The following is a 25,778-nucleotide window of genomic DNA, read 5'->3' on the forward strand; positions in this document are numbered from 1 at the left end:
TTCACCCCCCTCCCTCTCAACATCCTACCTTTCCTAAATAATCCAACAATGGGTATCCGAGCTATTTCTCTTGTTAAGGGGTTTTACCACCTCAGAGAAAAGATTCAAGATATGGAAAGGTATAGGATAATCGAGATTATTGAGAATCATAAGATTGATCTAAATATGGCCTTGAATCAAATCAATTAGATGAAGGAGAAACTGAAGCAACTACTAAATAAGAGGAAGAAAATTTCCCAATAGATGAATGACACAACTTATTACAAAGAAGTGATTGAGGAACTATCAGATGGAAACATGTTTGATAAATCTAATGTTTCCATAATAGATTTGATGGAGAAAATCATAACCTTACCAAGTAGATGAAATCACTAAAGAGAGAGCAAGAAGTGCAATCGACAAGGATGTGGTAAGTACTAGAACAAAAGACAGAAGCTAAGGATGAGAAAAGAATGAGTGAAAAGGATAAGAGAAATTTTACTACAAGAATGGATGCTAAGGATGAAGAATTTATGAGGTTAACTCATAACTATTATGATAAGATAAATTAGTTACTCAGTGCAAACCATAATATTGGCAAAAAGAAGGAGGAAATTGTTAAACTGAGAAGTGAGATGAATAGTGAAAGAAGAGAAAGACATCAATGAGAGGATGAAGAGATCATAGGAAAGTATAAGAAAATTGGATGAACAAGTAAGAGGGAAGAGGCAACTGAGAGATATTTCAGGATTGGGCTATATCAAGAATTTTATTATCAAGCAAGGAGAATCATGTAAGGAAGATGGACAAAGGAGTGTATATACCAATGTTACTCCTAAATTTTATGGTTATTATTACAACTACAATAAGTATGATCATCAAGTATGAATGAAGATCCAAGTTTAATCAATCTCTTAGGAAATATGAGTTTGATGGGTATTGTTATACCTATAATAAGTTTGGACACAAGTCACATAATTGTAAATCTCAAAGGAAGTCTAGTTGGGTACTTAACAAGAAAGGTAATATTGTTAATTAGTATTACAACACAAAAATTAATTTCACTGCATGTGGAAAATAAGGTCACATTGCTACTAACTATATGAGACTTCGGTTTGGAGGAAGACCTAGAAATTGGAGGATTATTGGGATGGCATGTCATCACTATCATAAGGTTGGTCATTTGAGTAGAGACTATAGGTATCGGGTATCAACACCTAAGTAGGAAGATACTAAAGGAAAAGGAAAAGTGAATGTTGATGAGATTCATGATTAGATGGGTAAGACTTGGAAAAAGAAGAAATAAGAGATTAGATCATCAAATTCTTTAGTCAGTGGTACCTCATCTAATGGATTAGGTTAAATCCTGCAAAGAGGTATGGAACTATATTAGTAATTGTCATATCTTGCATCAGTTCCTTAAATTAATTAAATGAAGTCCATATTAGCATAATTTATGATGCAATAGGGAAAATCATGTGATGTTGGTGTTGGAATATCTTAATGGAAAGAATGCTTTTGAGAGGGGGGTGAATCAGAAGTACTAGCTTCTAACCTATTTTTCACAAATCCTTAATAACATAATATTGAAATGCACATGCATGCATATCAACATTAGGAAATTATGATAAACACATGAGCATCAACACATAACACTAGAAATTTTGGTAACCCAGAAACCCTCCAGGAATAAGAAGGTAAAACTGGGGTGGGGATGATACCCACAGAAATTACTACAGCAATAATGTTTAACCACTTCTGAAAGTCTGCCCTATTAAAGGCCTGCTCTATTAAAGACTTTACACTGTATCAATAGTGACTTGGTTAAAGGATTTACAAACACTTTACAAGAAGTGTTAGCCTGTTAAAGGATTTAATCACCTATTTAAAGGATCTACAAAATAGCTGTTACGCTAACCTATCACCATAGGGTTTCCTTTCTAATACAGTTGCTAGAGAGTATTAGGTATAATAAACCTGATAGTTTACAATCCTTTGATTGCTAAATACAGACACTTGATCTGCTTTCTCTAATCTTGATCCTTTGAGATATGATATTCTTCACTCTGAAAAATAGTTTCCCTTACATATCTTCGTCCCTCTTCATATAATGAGACTTAGTCTTCCTTATAAAGACATTCAAAGACTTAGGGTTAGATGTGGATCTATGATCCATATTTAATCTCTGTTTCTCACTCATTCCTTGCAATTTTATTATTGGTTGCATGCCTTCTCCATTTTTCTTATTGGTTGTATGTAGATTGCATAGGAAATATAAAAGATTTGATCTTATCATTTAATCCTTCGAGATTTGTCATATGTTGGCCATGAAAATGGTTTATATCTACATTTGTAAAGTTATAGACTCATATGTGTATTCTGTGTTACTTGACACTTACTAATCTAGATGCTCGGCACATGTAACAAACTGGCTTACTCGACTCCTGTTGCATTTCTGTATTGCTCAACATCATCTGTGACTTGGCACTCAAATATCAGTCGGCACTTGTATCATGCTCGGCACCTAAAGTCATTCGGTACTTGATCTTTACTCGACACCTGATCTTTACATGACACCTGAAGGCTGCTCAGTACCTGATCTTTACTCGGCACCTGAAGATCACTCGGCTCATGTTGTGGCTCAGCATACATAGTGTGCTTGGCTCCAATGTAGAAAATGGTTAAGTGTGATGGCACTCAAATGTCAAAACCATTTTGAGACTAACAATCTCCCCCTTTGACATGAGTGACAAAAACACTTAACTAACCTTATGAGTACATTTAGCTTTTTTTAAAACCTTGATCAAAATTTTGTAATATACAATATATACCTCAAAATTTTTGTAACTCCGCCTGAGTTGATTGTTCCATTATCTGTGCTATATTGGTATCAAAAATTTTATGCTGTATATCATGCTCCCCTTTTATCTATCTTCTCCTATTAAATTCCCCTTTAATCTTTTCTCCCCATCTCATCTTGTCTCCCCTTGTTCATCTTGTCTCCCCCTTTTTGATACTTATGTCAAAGGGTTAAGGCCATATTTTGCCAAAAATGGGTTGTTTACCTCCATAATCATCCTGAGAGCTGCATTCCAATTATGCAAAGTAATTTCTAATCACTTGTGCTAGATGGCAGTCTCTGCAGCAAGGTGAATAAGTCCTTTTGAAGTAGAAAGATTAGTATCTTTCATGAGAATAGTTTCAGCATAGACCTGTTCTTTATGAAGTACTTCTAAGTGTGGGGTAATGGAAGATTGGAGCTGTATTAGTTTTTCCTTGATGGTGGCCTCTTCTACTATTAATATAGCTATTTCTTTTTGAGTGTGAAGAATTTGGGCAAAATGCTTCTCACTTTGAGCTGGATCTTTGGGTAGCTGCATGCTTGAAATATTCAAATTCCTCTCCAGGCTCATTATCTTTTGGCTAGTTTCCTGTGTGAAGTATGAAAAGTCACACAACTTTGTGTACAATGAGAATATATTCTCAAGTACCTTTTTCACTTTGTTTATTACCTTTGCCAATTCAATACGTGAAAGTGTTATTTGACTAGATATTTTCTCATTAACTTTCCCTTGAAATTTTATTTCAGACCATTCCATAAGTTTTGCATTTGTCTCTTCATCTGCATTTGTCACCTGGTCAACAATATCTGATAATTGTTCCATGATATGCTTGGACTCATCTGGTGACTGAATATTGAAAGCATCCATAAATATGTCTTTAATTTCATGTAAAGTTTGTTTTTGTTGATACTCCTTCCTGAGTATCTCTTGCCTCTTTCTTCTATTTAATGCTTCTTACAACTCATTGATTTGATCAATGTTTATTGTTTTTGAGTCATAACTTGGTATGAATATCTCCTCATCTAGTTTAGGGTCTCCATAGTGAAGTACCCTTGCAACTTTTGTAGAGCTTGATCCTGGTGCTAATATTTGTAATGGCTTTTGTGAAGGAGTCCCTAAGGTAGGAAAATTTATCAATGTTTGTATTAGCTCTTGCTCTTTAGGGGTTTCCTCTATTTTCTCCTCCTTCTATCTACCTTGATCAGTTATTGTAATTTTAGGAAGTGCACCTTGAGTTTGTGCTATAGGACCAGCTGTAATAGTCTGTCTTGTTTGTTCTATTTCTTTGCCTACTACTGCACTCAGCTTTTGTATTATTGTGTCAGCTATGCCTGATGAAACAACTATTGGCATTTGAAGTTGACCACTAGTAGTTTTAGAGATGATGGAAGGTGGTTCTTGTGGATTCACCTTATCTCTAATTGTGTTTTCTACTAGTTTTTGTAATTCATCCATACTGACCAATACTGGATCTACACATAATCTTGCTTGTTGCATGGATTAGTCAAGGATTCTTTTGAGATCTTCTACAGTTAATGGATTGATGTTCTGAGCAGAAGTGTTAGGAACATCTTGTACTATTACAGTTTTTGTAGGTGTGATGGGTACATGAGGAGGGCTAGAAGGTGGCAATTGTGTGTCTTGCACACTCTGGTCATGTTGCTACTCTTGCTCAGCTGTTGTTGTTTCATCTTGCTTTTGTGTCTCCTCCTCTATTTCTTTCTTGTCTTCTTCCTTCTTTTCTTCTCTACCTTGCTCTACTTCTTTCTTCTCTTCTCTCTTTTTTCTTCTTTCTTCTGGTCAAGCAATAGCTTCTTCCTTGTATTCTTCTTCAAGAAAATCTTCAATCTTTTTGTACAAATTCTTCCATGATTTTGTTGTTCTTTGTACAATTTCTTCCATTTTGTTTTGGAGAATGAAGAATGCCCTGTACTTAGGTGTAAACCTAGCATTATGCCTTTTGACTACTTTCTCTATTTTCTCTTTAGTCAAATCAGGCAGTATGCTTGCTAGGGTTGATTCTCTCATCTCCTTCTCCATTTTCAAACAAAAATGCCATCTGTCTTCTACAATTTTAGATAGTTCATTTGGCAATTGTCCATCTAGTTCAAGAGGAGTATACTTGAATTGTGCCATCATTCCATACACTGATTCTTCTATTCTATTTTGTTCATCTTTAGTGAACTTATTGAAATCAACTTTATTTATGTTGCTTAAATCCATTTACAATCTTTTTACATAATCTATCAATTGAAAAATGGCTTACCTTTTCAGATTGATCTTCTTCATCAGTATCAGGCTGAGCCACATATTTTCTTCTTTTCCTTGGCTCTTCCTATGTCTTCTTGATTATTTTATTTCTTATGGCTTCCTCTTTAGCTTTTTGTGTGGAGGCCCTTGTTGTAGCTTTGGTTGTTGGCTTTTGGGTGATGGCATGGCAATTTTCTTTGGTGTGGGCTGAGTTGGAGGCTGTTCTGTTGCCTTTCTCTTCTTTGGCTCGGCTTGGATTGGTGCTTCCTTGGCTTCTTCTTCCTCAAAACCTTCCTCCTTATCTTCTCCTAGGCCTTGAGTTAATTCCATTAGGCCTTGTTCTTGTTCATCCTCATCATCATCATTGTCATCATCTTCTTCTTCCTCAACTTCAGCCTCTATTCCTTCACCAAATTTCTTCTTAATTTTCTTCATCAATTTATCTTTATTTTTCAATGTGGAGGAAATTTTTAATTCCATATTTATCTTTGACCTTACAACATCATAAGTGATAAAGTGTGGGGCACTCTTATCTGTCTCTTCTACCAATAATGTAGTTATGGCTGCAGATGCTTCATCTATGTTAATCTCATAACCAAATGGCCTTAGCCATCTCACCCTTGGAATTGCTGCTTGGATATAGGTGAAGTCAATATCAACTAAGAATCATATATCATTAATATGTTTTTCCACTAAGGAAACTAGTATTCTCACCCTTTGCTTCATGGATTTCTTGAAATCCTCAAAATAGCTTGTCATCAGGGTATCAAAATTATCTCCCATTTGTTCTATATATTCATTTATTTGGGATATGATAGTTCTATCACTTCTCCATGTAACTTTTCCAAAAGAGAGAAATTCATTCTGAACATAAAAGAATACACAAACTAGAATTGCTCCAAATCTACATTGAGCACCCCTTGTCCTTCTTATGGCTACTAGATTTTCATTAATTTTTTGTAGTTGCAGTTCTGCAAGATCATAAGTATGATCCTTTTTCACCAGTTTGTAGCCTACATCTACTGCAATACATGGCACATTGTTGAGCCTACTGGATTGGTAGAATTTTTGGGAAATAACTCTAACAACAAACTCAACTAGAGGATCCTGAATGGTATGAATAGTCATTCCTCTTTTGTTCCATTGAGCATCTATGTTCTTTTCTATAACCTCCTTGGATTCACTTCTCAAGGACTTGTGCCGATCTAGGGTAGGATATCCAGTTACCCTATGAATGATTCTTTTTGTGATTTTGACAGGGACATCTTCTTACCACAAACTACCATCATGAATTCTACTCAACACAAGTCTAATCCAATCTATTTTAAATACGGTAGGAAAACTCAAAACTCGTGTTAAACCCTTCTTTTCAGCAATCTTGTATTCATCTTTTAAGACTCCATCGATACACAATTTTGCATAGGCTTCTCTTATTTCCATGTCTCCTATGGATCCTATCTTGCAATTATAGCATCTCCTTACATCTTGAACCATAACAACATTTGGGGATATGCAAGAAAGGGCTCTGACAGGATCATTTTTGTATGCAACTTTAGGGATAGGGCAAAAATTAGGCTACCTAACCTCATTAGATACTAATTGGACTTCAAACGTCTCTTTGTCCTGGGTTGTCTTAGAACTTGAAGCCATTTGTGCAAACTAGGGTTTCCTTTTTACAGAAATATGAAACTGTGTAGCTCGACACAATTGGAAATAACCTCAAGATTGATGAAAATGCATTGTAAGGGGTTGCAATTTGCTTGGAATACTGGATTCACTATTATGAAGTCACTCTACTCTCTTTCTCTTCTTTTCTTCTTGATCACGATGAAGAAAAATGATTGAAATCGTGATAATATACCCTATTTCCATTGCATTAAATACTCAACTGCAAACTCATCTTTTGAAGGATTTTTAACATTACTCGGCTTGCACTACATTTTCACTTCACTCGGCTTCCATAGGAGTTACTTAACTCAGCATTAGCTATCAACTCGGTCACTGTTAGGAACTCGACATGTATTGGAGTTTTACTTGGCATCCAAAGATAGCTGTGCATCATCATTTAACATTTTGTCTTGGCATCTTATTTCATGCATATTTCTACTTTGCATTGCTTCTTCATGGTTTAGGGCTGATGTATGATACTTTCTTATATGTGTCAGCCCTGTAGTCTCTTTCTTGTGTTTAATTGAATGAGAAATGATCACTTGACCTTGTGGGTGAAGTGACCCTTTCATTGGATGAACTTGATTCATTCTTTTTCTTCCATGTTTTCTTCATGTTTTTTCTTATGTGTTTCACATCAATCTTTTCTTTGCCCTTGTTTACTTCAATCTTTGGTGCCTTTGACCTTGTAGGATAGTTTCTGTTGATATGACTAGTTTTTAGGCAATTGAAACATGTGGTTTGGTTTAACCATCTTTTATAGTCCCCTTTGAAATGTGTTCTTATGCAGTTCTGGGGTATATGTCCATATTCCTGACAATAATGACATCAATACCTAGTGTTGTAATCCCAATGGTACTAACTTTCATTTCCTTTTGTTTTTGCTAGTTGATTTGATGCCCACATAGGCTTTGATCTGCATTCAAATGCTCTATGTCCATAATTCTTACAATTATGACAATGTCCATCAAATCTTTGTGTCCTTGTGACTTTGGATTTGCAATATTGTGTCATATGTCCTTGCATGTTGCACTTGTGACAGTAACTCTTGCTCTTGGGTGTGTTTTTCTGATTGAATCTTCTACTCCTACAAATATTAGCAGGTATGCCCCTTTTTATTCAGTAATGACAAATGGGTTTAGGAACCTTACCTTTTTCACCTTTTTGCTCAACATTCTTTGATGATTCCCCAATTTCAGTGCTGTTGTATCCAAGTCCTAATGTATCATGGGTTGATCTTGGAAATTTCATCAACTATTCAAAGTACTTGATGGCTTCACTTGAATTGTTTAGCTTCTCTGCTACCTCTTTTTCTCTGTTCAATTCATTCACTATTTGTTCATTCTGCATCTTCAGAGTAGAGATCTCAATATCTTTCATATTGAGTTCATGATGAAGGTTCATCATTTTGGCAAGTGTATCCATCTACATGTTTGACATCCTTGTTAATTCAATACATTTTTCTTCAAGTCTATTTGCAAGATTTCTTTTGTCATTTTCCATCATGAATCTATCCTCAACTGCTCTTTTCTTTTTTTTAGTAATTTCACATAACATTATGGCCTGTGATTCATGTTCCATCTTGAGAGATCTTATCTCTTCTGCTTGAACTTTGTTTTTTTGCATCAGTTTTGCTATTGCTGCATCAAACTCTTTAGTGTCTCCATTGGCAAATAGTTTTGTGGTATCAATCTCCTTGTAGTTTATATCATTTTCAGCTATGGCTATATCCTTTCTTCTTTTCAAGGATTTTCTCAGTTCCTCCCTTGCTTCCTCTACTCTGTGTAGAGCCAGTTGTACATCAATCACTTGATTGTCAATAATCTTTCCAAGTTTGAAGACTTCCATATTCAGATCTTTTCCTCCAAGCTGTTAGACTTCTTCTTGTGAGAACCTTGCAGCTCTGATACCAATTGTTGGAATATCTTAATGGAAAGAATGCTTCTGAGAGGGGGGGTGAATCAGAAGTACAAGCTTCTAACCTATTTTTCACAAATCCTTAATGCCATAATATTGAAATGTACATGCATGCATATCAACATTAGGCAATTATGATAAACACATGAGCATCACTAGAAATTTTGGTAACCCATAAACCCTCCAGGAATAAGAAGGTAAAACTGGGGTGGGGATGATACCCACAAAAATTATTGCAACAATAATGTTTAACCACTTCTGATGGTCTGCCCTATTAAAGGCCTGCCCTATTAAAGGCTTTACACTCTATCAATAGTGACCTAGTTAAAGGATTTACAAACACTTTACAAGAAGTGTTAACTTGTTAAAGGATTTAATCACCTATTTAAAGGATCTACAAAATAGATGCTAAGCTAACATATAACCATAGGTTTCCTTTCTAATATAGTGGCTAGAGAGTATTAGGTATAATAAACCTGATAGTTTACAATCCTTTGATTGCTAAACACAAGCACTTGATCTACTTTCTTTGATCTTGATCCTCTAAGATTTGATATTCTTCACTCTGAAAAATAGTTTCCCTTACATATCTTTGTCCCTCTTCACACAATGAGACTTAGTCTTCCTTATAAAGATATTTGAAGACTTAGGGTTAGATGTGGATCTACGATCCATATTGAAACTCTGTTTCCTGCTCATTCCTTGCAATTTTATTATTGGTTGCACACCTTCTCCATTTTTCTTATTTGCTGCATGTAGATTGCATAGGAAATATAAAAGATTTGATCTTATCATTTAATTCTTTGAGATTTGTCATATGTCAGCCATGAAAATGGTTTATATCTTCATTTGTAAAGTTACAGACTCATATGTGTATTCTGTGTTACTCAGCACTTACTGATCCAGATGCTCGGCACATGTAACAAACTGGCTTACTCAGCTCCTGTTGCATTTTTGTATTGCTCGACATTGTCTATGACTCGACACTCAAATATCACTCGGTAGTTGTATCTTGCTCGACACATAAAGTCATTTGGCACTTGATCTTTACTTGGCACCTGATCTTTATTCAACACCTGATCTTTACTCGACACTTGATCTTTACTCAGCACCTAAAGATCACTTGGTACTTGTTGGATTTCCTGACTTGGCTCATGTAATGGCTCATCATACATAGTGTGCTCAGCTCTAATGTAGAAAATGGTTAAGTGTGATGGCACTCAAATGTCAAAACCATTTCGAGACTAACAGTTGGAAGTTACCATAGTTAGTGAGTCACACTAAGAAGCGTAGTAAGTAGAAGTTGAGCATTAATCGAGCTAGTGAAGTAGATGGTATGCTTACTATGTTAACCAAGCTGGAGAGGAAAAGCATATTTTAACTGAGTATTTTTTGGAGACTAAGTGAAGAATGGAAAGAGATGATGTTAACTGAGGTTATGGTATGGAGCATCTATTATTCCCTGGTAAATGTTAAAGACAAATTTATTATTTAATGGGGTTTGAACTAATCATTTATTCACACTATGTTTATGAGTTTGCAAAGTGATTTGAGAAAAATTGAGCAACTTGTACACATTATTGATTTTAGAGCTTGAGTTTGTGAATTTGATTGATAATTTTGATGTGGAGGTGAATTTGGTGTGAAGGAAGAGAAAACCTAGTGAGTTTTAAGCTATTCATCGAAACCCTAGTTTGTGAAACAACATCAAGTTCTATAGTAATTAAGACTAGCAAGCTTAGCAGGGTAAATTTGATTCGAAATGAAGATTGTGAAGAGCCAAAATACCACCTAAATTTTGAGGTTGCTACAAAAATTGACAAGTGTGGAGCACTATCATTAATTTATCTAAGGGTTTTATTGGTTTAAGATGTTTGTGTGTTCTACCACTACAAAATTGGTGAGGTAGGTGATTATGAGTTGCAAGAGACTTACAAGAAATTGTGCAAGGATGGAAAATTGAAGGAAAATCATAACCATTTGGAAATGAAAGGGTTAATTCACATTCTATATTTCCCTAAGGTTTTCACAGAAGTCTATATGTGTATTATTTTAAGTAGGGTTCATAATATGAAAATCTAGTTAGATGAACCAATAAAAATATAGAGATGTTGTTCGCATGGTTACCGTGTATTCTATAATTGAGAGAGTCAAAAAAATTAGAGTTTATTGAAGAAGGAAATTAAAGCTAATAGTGGAGGTGAGTGGGATGGAAGAGGACTCAAAGTTGTATCCATTTCAAACCCTAAGATGAGATTTGACATGTATGCTATTTTTTATCAATCTAGCAGACCTAACAATGTACCATGTGGAGCTGTGGATTTGGCATATAAAATTGTGAAGAAATGATATAAGCTTGATTTTGCCGAGCTATAATTGAAAAAAATAGTAGAAAACATGAAGACTATTAGAGTTGCAAAGATCAAAACTTGCAAATTTGGTTTGTTATCGATATATATATATATATATATATACACACACACACACATATGCAAAACCATTTCCCCACAAGTAGAAATGTTAATTAGGATGTGAAAAGACATATGATTTACTAGATTAATGAATATATTGAGAGGTTATGAGATAAATTTAAAGTGTATTGTTTTCTTATTTCAATGACTTTAAAGAGAGAATTCATAAGAGGCATATGATTCCACCTCAATTGGTTGAAAAATATTGTGACGATATATGATTTCTTCTTGATACTAACTACACTTTGGTTCAAGCTATAAATCCAAGGGTTACTTGGCTAGAACCCATGGAATATGAAGCATTACTTAATGAACCTATGAATAAGTTGACCAAACCTTTTGGCACTTATGAGAAAGCTAAGGAGTGAATCAAACCTTATATCAATGCCCCTAGAGCTAAAAGGAAAACCAACTTAATGATAGATACTTTAGAAGGTGCACTCATTGTAATGTGGAGCCTAATCATACTTGGAGGTTTATTCAATGTAGTTTTCTCTCCATATTATTTCTATGGGGGTTTGGGGGTACCATGCCCAAGATGAGGTCAAGGGGTAGTGCTCTTGTAGGGTCTTGGGGTAGCATCCCAAGTGTGCTCCCTATTACAATATAGGGTGGGGTCAAGGGAAATACCCCCATGAGGGTTTTGGGTGGCAGTACCCCCAAAGCCAAAAATGACCTTATATTGTAAAAGGTGTCTGCTGCTATTTTCCTATTGGATGACTTATTTTAGCCCTAATTTTTAAGCAGTAAAATCTTGTATAAAAATACTTAGGGTTAGGGATTTTATAATGTAATGGTGATATTGTAGCTTCTTGCAAAAATATTGAGTTGTAAGGGATTGTAGATTGTAATCACTCGATAATAATAATATTGGACTTGCTATTGGTGGACCTAGCCCAAGGATTGGGTGAACCACCCTAAATCTTGGTGTCTTGTGTTCTCTTATGTGTGATCTAATTATTTTTTAATATTGGTTATATTTGCATATAACTGTTATTTCTATTTGAGGTTAATCCTAATGACCCAGGGGATATTTTTTATCAAAATTTGAAGTATTTGCAAAACTCCAGCAATCGATATTAGATTGAAGTCCTTAAAATTTTGGACCCAAAGCAACTTGAATAGGTGAAAAAGGATTCTGTATGATTGAGTTATGGCCAGTAAAAGTTGGGTCAAACTCTAGACTAGAGGTCATAAAAAAGGCAAAATTTGAAACCCTCCGAAATCAATCAAAGTTCGCATCAAACTGAAGGATTCATCGAGATTTTTCCAACGATCATTTCATCAAAACTAGAGCCCAGATGTAAAAGTTATGCCCAGTCAAAGTCATGATCAAACAGGCATATCAGGGGTGGACCAAAAATAGGTGTGAATTTTTGACCATCACCAAATTGGTTGAAAATGGCATCAAGGTGAAGGTCTCATCGAGAGCTTTCCAGAAATGTTTGTTCCATCAAAAATAGAGCCCGCATGCAAAAGTTATGCTTGGTCAAAGTTGGTTGACTAAAATGACTGATGACATGGCAAGTCCATACGATGATGTCAGCCAGCCAATCAATAGTTGACACATGGTATTACATGGAAAAAAAATATGGTACCACATATATGGCAAAGAAGCCCATGTAGCACCTTAGGATGATGTGAACAGTGTATACGTGGCACGTTAGTGGTGCCCACATGGTAGAAGGAGAGGCGCATATTCATTCTACCAAAATTTAATTTTGGTGGCTGGTGGAGTTGAACTCGTGAGTCTTGGTCAATGACCGATGGTCATTGTGCAACCGGTGAACTTCAAAACATATGTGGCGCCAATCCTATTTGAAGCTATCTTGCCAAAAATTGGTAATAAAGATCGCCAGCGGGGTTGGAACTCATGACCTATCTAAAATTGAATGGGCCATTGCACTATTGTAGTGCTTTGATATACATTTTATATAGTTTTTACTTAAACCTTAAGAAACCGCCAACCAACCTATTTTAAATAGGTACTTTGTTAAGTTGTTAAGATTTTATCCCTTGAAAATAGTGAAATACCAAATTTATTATTGGCCAAGGGGTAATTTGATGACCTATTTTGTTATAAGGCCTATATTTACAAAAAAAAATTTAAGCCTATTTTAGGCAAATAATCTGTATTAAAAGGGGGGGAATTTTTTTCTTAGGGACACATTCCAAAAAGGTCATTCCAGAGGAGAGACCATTCTGTACATCTTGATTTCCTGTTCATCCTGATTTTGTGGACATTATAGGAAGGAGGAGATAATTCTAGAGGAGATTTTTGGAGAGAATTTTTGAGTGCCACTCCATGATGCTGATGTTCTGAGTCTGCAGTCAAACCTTTTTTCAGGCAAATTCTTCCTGGCTCTTCAAAGACTAGTCTTGCACCTTAGGAGCTTGTTACAAGATAGTTTCTAGTCAAGATTTGTGTAAGGACTTTGTGGATGGACTATAGAATGTTGTAATCAACTTTTAGAGCATCATTTATACATTAGTCGCTTAGTTGAGCTAGACCCAAAGACATAGTCCACTTAGCTAGATGAACTCTGAAATCAAATTGGTTCTCTCTCTTTCTCTTCTTTGTGTGCTTATATGTGCTTTTAGTTTTACTTAACTATCATTTAAGTTCTTATTCCACATTGAACTAAATTGAAGTGGTTAAGTAAATTGGCATAAAGCTTAGAGTTTTAATGCACTGCACTAGTACATTGGGTTTTAGAATACTCAGTTTCTTTGTATTTACCTTTCATCTGGTTCATGTCATTCTTAATGTTTAATCTATTTTTAGTTAAACATTAGACATTAAGTATTTGTTTACCTTTATATGCATTTCCACTAGTATATAATTGCCTAGATCCTAATCAGATCAATTTCAGTATCAAATCTAGTTTGGCAAGTTGTATATGAAGTGATTGTAGGTGTATTCTTTACAATGGCACCAAAAAAGGAGGAATTAACTCCAGCTATGATGGTGAGTATTCATTAAATCATAGAGAAAGTGGAACTACTCATTCAAGATTGTCAAGAAGAAGATGATAGAATCTAGGAATTGGAAGAAGCTAATCACCAGCTTTGATTAGAGAATGCAAATCTTCAAAGGCTTCTCGAGGAGGCTAATCAAGAAAAGCAAAGCCTACATGAGATGTTCCAAAGGGATCATAGTGGAAGAAGTCCTATTCATTTAGAAAGTGTTGGCACGTGGGCATTGAGCCCATGATCAGAAGGAACTTCTTCATACTCTCCACTCACACCTCCTGAAGTATGTCTACATCATTAGCTGTAAAGTCTTTGCCAAAGCAAGAATTCCCTTGTGGCCATGGAAGATGGGCTAATTATTGCTCAAAGGAGAATGCAATCCATTTTTCTTTTTGTGAACAACTGGAGTACCTGAGACCATTTCAAGCCCCTACCAACCACAGTGGTTGGATAGAGGCATCTTCTACATTAGAATAGAAGCAAGAACTTGAGCATCACTCCATTGGAAGCTTTGAGAATCACACAAAGGACATCAATTGGAAAATAATGTCCAAGATGGGATACAATGGCAAAGGCTTAGGCATCTAGGAACAAGGCATGAACTATCCTATTGAGGCAAAGTAGAGGCCTTGAAAGCTAGGATTAGGATTTGGAGAAACTAATAAGAACTTTGAAGCCTTGTCGAAGAAAAATTATCTAGACCATGTTGAGGCTAAGTCTTTTGTGAAGAAGAAGGTCAAGATGCATGAAAAGATCCAAAAATTCTACATCCATTGTCAGATAAGTGGCCATTGGATAGAGAAGTATTGGAAGTTGCACCTAGAACTTCAACACTTCCCTAAGTTTGTTTCAGAATCCAGTCAGCCCAAAGTAGACAAGGAAGGAATCAAGTGGGTACCTAACACCACCATGCAAGAGACTAAGTCACAAGAAGCACTAGTAGTTTCCACCAATCCTAAAGCAACACCAATAGTCTCTAGCACTCCAGAAGCAGTCCTAGTGGAAGTGCAACAAAGGAGTGAGAAACCCAAGAAGGGAGGTTTCATTGAACAACTTTTTAAGAGTTGGGAACACTTTTATGATAACTAGTGATATCAAATTTTTGGGAATTACCTTTTATTTAGTAGGGTAGTGTTGATATTAAGCTAGTATTTTTTTGAGTATATTACTCTAAATAAAAATTGTATGTAACGAAGTTGTATAATCCTAGGGTTGAGATGTTTTTATGGCTATTAAAAGCCATACCTCTTGTAATCTAGAAAGGAGGATACTTTGAAATAGTTTTTTTGGTGTGAGGCTCTTTAGAAGAAGCACCTGTTACAACTAATGTGATTCAGAGTTGCAGAGAAAGGCTAGCCAATGCCTTTAAAGTTCTTCGCTTTATGACTTGGTTAAAGATGGTCAGTTGGTGACCAATGTTCCTTCATGTCTTTATCATGACCTTGATGCATATGCAACTATTTGGAGCTTTATGGTGATGCCTTTAGTCAGCTTTTCCAAAGCACAAAGGTGAAGGAATGTTTCAAGTTGAGGCTTTGTTACCATTGCTCATGCAGTTTGTAAGGAAGAAGAAGCATAAAAAGTGACTAGGCTAGAATGTAGACATGAACTACCATTTTCAGAAGTATTGAGTGATAGGTTTATCATGCTTAGTTTTTCTTCTTACTTTATGGTTTGTCAAGTTCAATTTGAATTGCGTTCCTTTTCTTTAAGAAGTCCTAGTGTGACTCAAGTATTAGTCAAATGTAAGCATTGTAGTGAGGCTACAAAAATGGCAACAGAACTAAGATCTATATCCAAGAAGCTAAAGGTTCAATTGTATATGCTTTTGGCAAACCAAAAGCCTTTTTTAGTGGGGAGGTTTGATCTAGGGGATATTTTTCATGAAAATTTGAAGTATCCCCAAAACTCCAACAATTAGTGATAGATTGAAGTCCTCAGAATTTGACCCAATGCAACTTGAATGGGCAAAAAAGGAGTTTGTATGCTTGAGTTATGGCCAGTCAAAGTTGGGTCAAACTCTAGACTAGAGGTTGTAAAAAAGGCAAAATTTGAAACCCTTTGAAATTGGTCAAAGTTGGCATCAAACTAAAGGGTTCATTGAGAGTTTTTTGACAATGTTCATTTCATCAAAATCAGAGTCCAGATGCAAAAGTTATGCCTAGTCAAAGTCATGGTTAAATAGGCATATTAGGGGTTGACCAAAAATAGGTGTGAAATTTTGACCATCACCAAATTGGTTGAAAATGGCAGAAAGGTGAAGGTCTCATCGAGATCTTTTCAAAAATGTTTGTTTCATCGCAAATAGAGCTTGTATGCAAAAGATATGCTTGGTCAAAGTTGGTTGACTAAAATGATTGATGACATCAGCCAACCAATTACCAGTTGACACATGGCATTACATGGAAAGAAAAATATGGTGCCACGTATATGGCAAGGAATCCCACGTGGCACCTTGGGGTGATGTCAATAGTGTATATGTGGCACATCAGTGGTGCCCACGTGGCTATCTACATGGTGGAAGGAGAAGCGCATATTCATTCTACCAAAATTTCATTTTGGTGGCTGGTGGAGTTGAACCCGTGACCACCAAGTCTTGGTCGAATGGCCACCAGCGAACTTCCGAACATATGTGGTGCCAATCCTATTTGAAGCTATCTCGTCAAAAATTGGTTATAAAAGACCGTCGGCCATTGGCCTGTCTAAAATTGGATGGGCCATTGTGCTATTGTGTGCTTTGATATACATTCACCATAGTTCTTATTTAAACCTTAACAAATTTCCAACCAACCTATTTTAAATAGGTACTTTGTTAAGTTGTTAGGATTTTAACCCCCAAAGATTGTGAAATGCCAAATTTATTATTGGCCAAGGGGTAATTTGAAGACCTATTTTGTTATAAGGCCTATTTTAACAAAATTTTGTTTTAGCCTATTTTAGGCAAATAATTTGTATTAAAAGGGGGGGAATTTTTTTCTTAGCGATACATTCCAAAGAGGTCATTCCAGAGGAGAGACCATTCTATAAATCCTGATTTCCTATTCATTTCGATGTTGTGGACATTCCAGGAAGGAGGAGAGAATTCTAGCAGAGGATTTTGGAGAGAATTTCTGAGAGCCACTCCATGATGCTAATGTTCTAAGTCTGCAGTTGAACCTTTTTCAGGCAAAGTCTTCCCGACTTTTCAAAGACTGGTCTTACACCTTAGGAGCTTGTTACAAGATGTTTTCAAGTCAGGATTTGTGTAAAAAATTTGTGGATGGACTGTAGCACATTGTAATAAAATTTTAGAGAATCATTTATACATCAGTCACTTAGTTGAGTTAGACTCGAAGATGTAGTCCACTTAGCCAAACCAACTCTAAAATCAAATTGGTTCTCTCTCTCTTTCTCTTCTTTGTGTGTGTTGGTTTGAATTTTTGCATGATAAAATTCCTTTGTCTAGGTATAAAAATTCATATTGTATCCATTAATGGTAAATAGGGTTTATGGTCTTTGGTCATCCAGATTTTTTAAACTTTGAAAAAATTTGTTAAAACCCTTTGTCTCATTCCTTTCGTAATTTTCAGGCGTGAAACTAAAAAAATTAGGTGAATATTCTATTTTCTTTTAAAATTTTCCCACACCCTCAAGTAACCTTTCCTCTTAAGTTCCTCATCATCTATTTTGAATAGATCTACCATTGTCACTATCTCGCTATAAAAAGGTGTGCACTTTTTATGCATAGCGAAGTAGCGAGCACCGAGAATTTTAAAAGAACAAGACTATAAAATGAAGGAACGGTGGTTGGAGATTTGTTTTTTGGCTGACTTTTCAATCATGTGCACCTTGTAAGTATCATCAAAATAGGAAAGGGGACCTAGTAGAAGTAGCCAAAAGTCAGTGCTAGAATAAAGGTCTTTCTGATTCCTCGCTACCTCGCTATTGGAAAATCTATGCGACCTGCCGGTAGAAACATAGTGAGTGCCTAGATTTTGAAGAAAGAAATAACCTTTCAAGGTTGACGTGACCATGGAAATTCTTATGTAGTCATATAAATATGCACAACCACCTTCTCTGACACCAGTGTTAATTGGTGAGGTTTCAATCAATGTGTTTTTGTTCTCCATCACTAGAGTTTTGACTCCACCAGGAGTCGCTATCTCACTAGCGGGAAGGTTGGTAATTTTTCCGATAGCGAGGTAGCGACTCGATTGAAAATAATAAAAATGGCAAGGCTGAGGAAGTGTGATGACACTAAAGGTTTAAAATAATATATATGTGATTACATGTTAAGAGAGCTCAGTGCTAGCAATATCTTGAACCCACTTCCCATGCATAGAACTTGTAAATGATTCTAAATCATCAAATCTTTCTTAAATCAATGACTGTCGCTAGCTCACCATAGAAAGGTGCTTGAAAGATATGTATGCAAAGGTAGTGAGTTGATGACACATGTCCTCAGTCATCCGTGGGCCCAGTTTGAAATGCCAACATTGAAGGAAGGGTACAGATGGAAGCAGTTTATTGGTTTGACTGCCAGCATGCGAAGAAGAAAAGCGAGTCATCTTAGTTTTCATTCTTGGATAATTGATTTTGTTTTGATCAAAAAATACCACTTTCTTGCAGTTTCAAAGTGCAAGAAATTTAAGGAATCTGGATAAGTAGTAATGCACATGACTAAGTTCATTACTTTTTGAATTTGAACCGCCCGATGTGGTGAAAATCTATGGATGAAATTCAAAGCTGATTGCAATTCAGAGGTAATGGCTACTAGAAGTTAATTTGGCATAGAGCTCTTTTGTGTGATTTCAATGCTCAAATATAATCTATGAGCTTGCCATTATTTGAACTATAGAATTGTAGGAAATTGATAGAGCATAAAGAAGTTTCAGGGATGGGGCACAAAATTTTATCCAGCAGTCCGGAGAGTTGTGGCGGGAACTATGTAAAGAAGAAGTGTAATTTAATGTTGTAGATGAAATTGCAATCAGATTTATATATTATTTTTATTTGATTTGACTTCTCCAGTAATTGTTAGGATGAATTGAATGTTTTTGGAGGTGGTTGAAGCAATTATTTTTGGGGCAACTACACAATGTTGAATTTCATTTTAAAGCAAGTGTGGCATGTTGAGATCAGATTTTTGGAGCCTCAGTACAAATTGTGATGATTTCTTGATATTCCTTCATGAGATATTTGCATACTTCAAGTGGGGATATATTAGATATTTTGGCATCGTTTATGGTTTTGAAAGTGCAGGTAGATGAGGAAGTTCAATTTCAACAACTCCAAATTGAAGACTCTTTTTGTGGGACACATGTCAAATTTAGATGAGAGACCCAAAAATATTTTCTCTCCTATATATCTTCCTTTTCTACTTACTGTAAGGGTTCAAATTCTTTGAAGATTTTAGGTGGATTGTGAGACCAGTCTAGTTCCAATTTCCTGAGATTTTTCTAATAGTTGTGATACCATTTTCTTAGTATTCTCCTGTTATGAACAACATATTATATTCCTTTTGAGGCATTTGTTATATTACATAGTCATTCTTTGTGTATTTTCTGAATTTTGATATGCAGATCATGTATTGGTTTCAAGGAAATTAATGCAAAGAGTTTAACCTTCTTAGTTTCATTATGATTCTCATCTCCACTTCCGTTATCTGTAATTTTTTGTGTTTAAGAACAAAGAGCTTGAACTCAATTGCAACCTCTTAAGGTTGTATATCAGGATAGGTTTGCTGTTGGAACAAAGAGACAAGTAAATGTTTGTTTATACTGATAGGGTTGTAGGTTACACCAGAAGAATTTTGTGATAAGTACAAGAGTTGTCATGAAGACTGATATCTATTTGCAAGTCAAATAGATAGATCACATGCATGAATATATGAGTATAATTTAGGTATCAATCTGCATGTTCAGGTTTAGTTGATTCCCAATGGATAAGTGACTAGTCAGCTTGAGGGATGCATGTTCTATATTTTTGCATACCCAGGTTATGTTGAGATACAAATCTTAATCGAATATGTTTCCTTCATGTTTAAGAATTAAAAGAGTTTTCCCTCACTTAGTTTATCAGGTTCATGTGCTTTGTTATTAGATATTTCATACATGAATGCTTGCATAAACATAGAAGATTAAGGGATTTTATCTATTTTCTAGATTCAGTTGTATACCTTTGCATTGGTATCATATAAGGAGTCTGAGGTCCACCTGCCTAGGTCTAATAGAGCCTGAAGAAGTAGAAGGATTTATCCTTATAGTTGGCCCAAGACTGTAGTCAAGTGCATCCATCATAGGAATTAGCTAACCTTAGATATATTGGTCTAGTTTCTTGGTTATTTCCAAAACTATTAAATCAGAAGCCAACAAGATGGCAACTCTGCTAGGGAATATACTCTATGTTGTCATAAACCATTATGTCATTTAAGATTTGTGTTTCCCTTGGGTAGAGTTTGAAGTAAGCATTTCATGTTGAAGGTTCCCCTGGATTTGGAATTTGTATACATTTTTCCCGAGACTATCACTTAAGGATTTATCATTTGTTCAATTCTTTTTCCCATTCTGATAGAGTGGGTGGCGAATCAAAAGGTTTTAACTAGTTTCAAGATTAAGAAATTTGTTGTCTCAAAACCATGGAAAATAAAAGAAATACACAGGAAAATGTGAGGAAAAACCTAGGAATCAAATTAAAAACTGATCTCCCTCCTAGAGGAAGACAAAATTGGGCTGTGAAGGGAAACCGGATCTAGAAAGGAAGCTATTCACAGGAGCAAATAGTAGGGACAAATAATGCTCACCATTCTACTATTGAAAATGTGCCTTTCTCCAAAGGTTCGAGATCTCACCCAATTTTGTTTGATGATGATTTCTATAATACCCCTGAAATGATATGTTAGGAAAAGGTTGTGCAACCACATACATTTGGTCTTGAGGATAGGATTAGTAACAATATTTTCTAGTGTAGCATAAACCCTTTCATGTCAGATTATTCCCCTGAAAAGGTCGGACCTAGATACTTAGAACTTGAAAGTTTTAATGATGAGAAAACATCTGGGTCTAAACTCACTATCCTTGATCCTGATGAGATTGAAAATTTGAAAGTACAGCTTGCTGAACAAGAAGCTATTAATAAGATATTTCAAAAGGAAAGGGAAGAAAAGATTATGAAGGCTTATGAAGAAAAGCAAGAATTACTTAGGTGAATTTCTACTACGAAGAAGAAAAATGAGATAGCAGCTAGTGCTTGACAACCTTAGATTGTGGGACAAGTTGAATAGCTTAAGAGGCAAGAGCAACATTTGTTGGAAACTTAGAAAATGAATATAGAGGGACCTGTAATACAAAAAATTAGGAACTATACTACTCTAGAAGTTGATAACAATAGAGTAAAGAATGTGGAACGTGTTGTAGGTACTAAGGACAAAGGAAAGCAATAGGAGATTGGTATTAAGATCAATGAGCTAGTAAAGATAGTTCAAATCCATGATTCCATGTCACTTTTTGATATTGAATTGTAAAAGAAAAAGAAAGAAAGGGATGCTTTAGCTAAGAGATTGGAGATTGTTGAAAGTGAGGCTTCTATAGCTAAGATGAACAATAAAATCAAATTCTTGGAAAATACCAAGAAGCAGTCTGCAACTATGCCTAAAAATGATGATAGATCTAATGATGCAAATTGGAATACTACTAAGGTACCTATTTCTTTCTTGTCTTTGTCTTCACTAAAAGTAGATCTTAACAAATCTGTTGGTGATGCTAGCACTAGTAATACTATGAGTAATATTAAGAAAGACAGTGCTAATCACCCCAAGATTTTTTTACAAAGAAGACCTGTTCAATTAGAAGGCTATAGGCAAATATGTTTTGATGAAATCCCTGGTTTTCCAAATCCTATCCCACAAGAAATGAGGAAAAGATTGCCTAAATTTGATGGAAATAATGCTATCTCTTGTGAAGACCATTTAAGGAGTTTTCTTGATATGATGAGTGATTATGAGGTTGAAGCTGAAGATTTCATTACGAAGTTGTTTGTATAGTCATTAACTGAAGATGCTAGAGAGTGGTTCAAGAGACTTCCTGAATTGTCTATTGTTGATTGGAAAGATATTGAGTATTGTTTCAAAGAGCAATATGGTGACAAGAAAAATCAGAGCTATATTTTGAATGAATTCAATAATATCAAGAGGTTGCCTAATGAATCTGTTATTGAATTTAACACTAGATTTCAAAAAAGGATGTACAAGCTAATGCAAGCCATGCAAATTGATGACAAGGCATGTCTGATCACTTATCTGAATGCTTTTGATGGAAAAATGGAATACCAACTTAGGGATAAAGAGCCTAGGACTTTAAGAGATTCTTTTAGGATTGCCATTAATATAAAAAATAATTTGAGGATTTTAGGGAGATTAGAAAGCAAAAGAGATGATCCTAGGTTATTTGGGAATAAGGGAAATAGAAAGGAAGAGTCAGATTCTAAATGCTATAAAAGGTCTGAATCTTCCTCAGATAAAGAATGATAGGAACCCCACTATAAATAGGGCCCCTTATCAATCAAATTTCAATAGACAAAATAGGCTACACAATTTCCCTTATAACACTACTTGGAAGGATGGCTAGCCTAGTATCCCTCCTCCCAAGAACAACAACAGGGTGACCCCTAATCCTTTGTCAAAAATTTTTGTGAATTTGGTAGATGATCCTGAGTTTGTTGTTGAACCTACATGGTGCTTTACATGTTAATTACCCCATTCCCCTGAATCTTGTGCTGTAGCATTGTCTTTCCCAGGAAATCAAACTGTAGTAGAAAAGTGTCATGAGTAGGAAGAAAATAATGATGATGTAGGATGCAATATGTTTGAATCACATTATTCTAACAGTGAAGATTATGACAGAGATGTGTATGACCAAAGACAACTTCAAAATTTCATACAACAACAAGTATTTTCTGATGAGAATAATCTAGAAGATAATGTGTGTAATATGGTAAATGCAAAGGAAGAAGTAACACTAAGAAAACCTTCTAAGGAAGAGATTGATCAAATTACTGCTAATATGATAGCTCAGGTTTAGACTAGAAACATGGCTTAGAGAGATAAAAGTAATAAGGTAGCTAGTATTTTCATAAAGGGGGTTGATCCTAAGAAGGGGGAAATTGTGAAACCTAAAGAAGCTCCTGTTGTGAAGGTTAGAATTACTAATAGAAGATGGGAACAAAAGAAAATGAGGAAATCCTAAAGATATGGAGTTTCAAATAATGTTCCTAGAAAAAAAGATGAGAAGGTATCAAAGACTATCACAAAAAATTATAAGAATCATCAAAATGCTCTAAACATTTTGGATAAACAAGATGAGAAAGGGAATGTGACTAATGATAATCCTTCTGATCCTTCCATAGATATGCTTGCTGTTTTGTCTCAGATTACTATTAAAGTTCCATTATCTGAATTGCTAAGAATCCTTGAACACCAAAATAAAGCTATACCATGGTTGGGAAATATTGATGTAAAGGTAAGTTAGGATTGTAATGAAAATCATAGTCCCAAAGAAAGTAGTAAAGAAAAGGTAAAGGACAATGAAGTTGAAGTAGTTGTCTCTCAAATTCCTCAAATGTTTTTGGATAATTCTATAAACCAGTGTTTGGGAAATGTTGAACCATTTTTCTTGAGTATTTTAGTAAATGGTAAAACATTAAAAAATTGCATGATTGATTCTGGTGCTTCCAACACTGTGATGCCTTTTGAAATAATGAAGGAATTAGGCTTAAAGGTGGATACTACTCAAGGAAGATGTTGTGCTATGGATAGAAGAGAAGTGATAGTTATAGGCACTATAAATTCTTTGCCATATAGATTAACAACCTGCCCTGATAAAGAACTTATTATGAGTGTATTGGTTGTTGACATTCCACCTCAATATGGTATGTTATTATCAAGAAAGTGGAGTGTTACTATGGGTGGGAGTTTACAGTGTGATTTGTCATTTGCTACTTTCAATATTGAGGGGAATTTGATAAGAGTCAATAGAGAACCTAAGGGTATATACATGATAGAGGAAGATGACAACATGAAAATTTTTGTGGATATAGATATTAACGTATTTAGAGTTGAGGTTTTGACTTTGAGGAAATCTAAGCATAAATCTTAGTTAGAGATGGAAGTTGACACAAAAATAGACAAGGGTGATCTATGGACTATGTTTTTTGATGGTGCATGTTGTAAAGATGGATTTGGTGCAGGCATTTTGTTGATATCTCCAACAAGGGCAACATACAAATTTTCCTTTACTTTAAGTTTCCCTTGTACTAACAATATAGCAGAATATGAGGCTTTTTTATTAGGCCTTCGATTAGCTCATAAGCATGGGATAAAGTGTTTACATGTTGTAGGAGATTCTGAATTGGTGGTATCCCAAGTAAGAAATGCTTATGCATCAAAGAATAAAAGATTAAAATAGTATAGAAATGCAGTGTGGGACACGATTGAATGTTTTGATGCATTTAGAATAATTTGGAAGGATAGAAAAAATTATAAAATGGTAGATTTACTAGTAAATATAGCAATAAAACTTGATGATATCACATTTGCTGGTGTGTCTAAAATTGAGATTCAAACTAGACCTTTTGTCCTTGATAATGTTTAGAATTGGAAAGTGTTTGAAGATGATAAGGATATTTTGAGATTTTTGAATTGTGAGCATATGTTGTTAGGATAAGAAATTGATTGTGCAGCCTATGTGGAACATGTAGATGGAAAAGATACTATTTTTGTGTAGGAAGTTGCACTAGTGAAGACAAATAAAATTCCAAAGGGTCTAGTTATTTTAGAAACTATTTTTGACAACCAAGATAGGTCACAAATGGACACTAATGGATATAATGCCAAATATTTAGTGGAGGTGAACTTGGGAACTCAGGAAACACCTTAAAATGTATATATTGGTAAGAGACTACCTCCTAAAATTAGGAAAGATTTAATAAACCTGCTAAGGAAATATAGACATGTGTTTGCATGGTCATATGATGATCTGAAAGCCTATAGGGAAGATCTTTTTCAACATGAAGTCCCTTTGAGACCTGATGCTAAGCCTTTCAGACAAAAACAAAGACTAATAAACCCAACCTTGGCTCCCAAAATGCAAGAAGAATTGATCAAGTTAAGAGATGCTGGGATCATAAAACCTATTAGACATTCTTCTTGGGTATCCAATTTAGTTCCTGTTAAGAAGAAAAATGGAGACATAAGGTTATTGTTGACTTCAAAAATCTAAATATATCTCCCTTAAAAGATAATTATGGATTGCCAAATATGGAAGCCATTTTGCAAAGGGTCATTGGTTCAACATTGATATCCATGATGGATGGGTTTTCAGGATATAATCAAGTAGTTGTCAAAGAATCAAAATAGTTTAAAACTACTTTCACTACTCCATGGGGTACTTATATTTATGTTAGGATGCCTTTTGGACTTACCAATGCTGGGGCTACTTTTCAAAGGGCCATGGATGTGGCTTTTGATGATATTATTGACAAATTCCTGGTTGTGTATCAGGATAATCTTACTACTTACTCCAAGGATGAAAATGATCATTGCATGCACCTATAAAAGGTATTTATTAGAGTCGTTAAATATGGAATATCTTTAAATTCAAGAAAATGTAACTTTGGTGTCACTGAAGGAAAATTGTTAGGACAT

Source organism: Cupressus sempervirens, chromosome 8 (genome assembly GCF_028749045.1).
Source record: "Cupressus sempervirens isolate cs-2001-9-10 chromosome 8, ASM2874904v1, whole genome shotgun sequence".
Taxonomy (NCBI): Eukaryota; Viridiplantae; Streptophyta; class Pinopsida; order Cupressales; family Cupressaceae; genus Cupressus; species Cupressus sempervirens.